This window comes from Muscardinus avellanarius (genome assembly GCF_963383645.1).
Source record: "Muscardinus avellanarius genome assembly, chromosome: 4".
In the NCBI taxonomy this organism is placed as follows: domain Eukaryota; kingdom Metazoa; phylum Chordata; class Mammalia; order Rodentia; family Gliridae; genus Muscardinus; species Muscardinus avellanarius.
This window is the reverse complement of record NC_137789.1, coordinates 32,521,538-32,523,209: the sequence shown is the minus strand read 5'-3', so window position 1 is coordinate 32,523,209 and position 1,672 is coordinate 32,521,538. Positions and strand designations below refer to the sequence as shown.

The following is a 1,672-nucleotide window of genomic DNA, read 5'->3' as shown; positions in this document are numbered from 1 at the left end:
GTCAGTCTCAGAGGCTCCCCTCCAGACACACTATTACCGAATCCCTAGGAGTGTGGCTTAGGAGTCTACATTCTTAACATCATCCTCAGGGGAGTCATGCAATCAAGGAAATATTGTCTTTGAGGGGTTCTTTTTTTGCAGTACTAGGGATGGAACCCAGGGGCATTCTACCTTCAAGCTACACCCCTATTTTTTTATTCTTTATTTTGAAACAGGGTCTCACTGAGTTGAAGAGTCTCAGCTTTCCAAATGCTGGGATTACAAGCGTGTTCACCATGCCCAGCTGAGGAGTTCTTTATGGTGATCTGCCTGGTGGTTATGTGACTGGAACCTTTATAAAAATTCAAGATGGAGGCGAAGCCATGCTTTCTGGGCGGCAACATGGAGGCTAGTGGCGACATCGATGAACGGGTTTCCGGGGAGCTGGCATCTGTGGCACATGCTCTTTCTCTCCCTGCAGAACCTTACGGCAGTGATCCCGATATTGTGATGGCTTGAGCAAGGAGAGCAATGCAGCATGCTGAAGTCTATTACAAGCTGACTGCCTCAGTTGACCCACAATTCCTGAAACTCACCAAAGTGGATGACCAAATCTACTCTTGAGTTCCGGGAAATTTTTAAGGAACTGAAGATAGATGTATTGGACCCAGAAGAACTCAAATAAGAATCAGCTAAAGAGAAGTGGAGGCCATTTTGCTTGAAGTTTGATGGGACTGGAGAAGATTTCAACTACGGTACTTTGCTGAGAGTGGATTTTTCTAAGGGATACACTGAGGAAAACACCATCTTTGCCCCCAGGATCCAATTTTTTTGCCAACGAAATTGCTCGAAACCGGGAGGGCTACAACAAAGCAATTTACTTCAGCGTTCAGGAAAAAAAAGGAGAGCAAGGAGCCGACAACAGAGAAGCAGCAGTCAAGGAAGGAGCTGCTGGTGGAGACAGAAAAGAGGGAGGCAGCAACAGAGAAGAAAAGGAGAAAACTGACAACGAAGGAGACAGTGAGAAGGGAGCCACCCAGAAAGCCAACAGAGGTGATGAAGCATCTCTGTGAGGTAGACAGGGAACACGCTCTAGAGGCTGCCACTCCACTGAGCCTACATGTACCGTAGTGCTACTTGCACGGACCCCCTTGGTTAAATGTATGTTCTTGTGCAATTGAAAGACCCACAGAAGGACATCTTCCCAATAACTGCTCTGGTTGTCCCCCTTGTAAGGACTGGTTGAAAGACTGTTAACTGAGGTCTTCGTTAGCTCTTTCTTCATGTACGATTTCTTGGCTTTCTCTGCTGGTCAAGTAAGACATTTTATAAATAAATTGCTTTTGGTTCATAATGTTAAAAAAATTCAAGATGGACATTTTACTTGTTTACTCTAAGTCAGTTACATTCCATTAAAAAGAAACAAGAGTGGCCGGGCGTGGTGGCACATGCTTGTAATCCCCGCGCTTGGGAGGCGGAGATAGGAGGATCACGCTGGTTCAAAGCCAGTCTTGCCGACTTGAGACCCTCTTTCCAAATAAAAATATAAAATAGGTCTGGGAGTGTAGCCCGGAGGTAGAAGGGTTTCCAAGAACCCATTACCACCACCAAAAAAAAAAAAAAAAAAAAGAAACAAGAGTGCTAGGAATGCCATGTTTTAGCAAAACCAGCACATTTATTATTTAGTAGAATT

The 1,672-nt window shown here is 44.9% G+C and overlaps 1 pseudogene across 1 annotated transcript; it reads left to right on the top strand.

Moving 5' to 3' along the window:
* Window positions 1-381: 381 nt before the first annotated feature.
* On the top strand, window positions 382-1,052 carry LOC308262279 (protein PBDC1-like; annotated as a pseudogene). Its single transcript has one exon. The product of its transcript is annotated as a protein PBDC1-like (transcript).
* The last annotated feature ends 620 nt before the right edge of the window (window positions 1,053-1,672 follow it).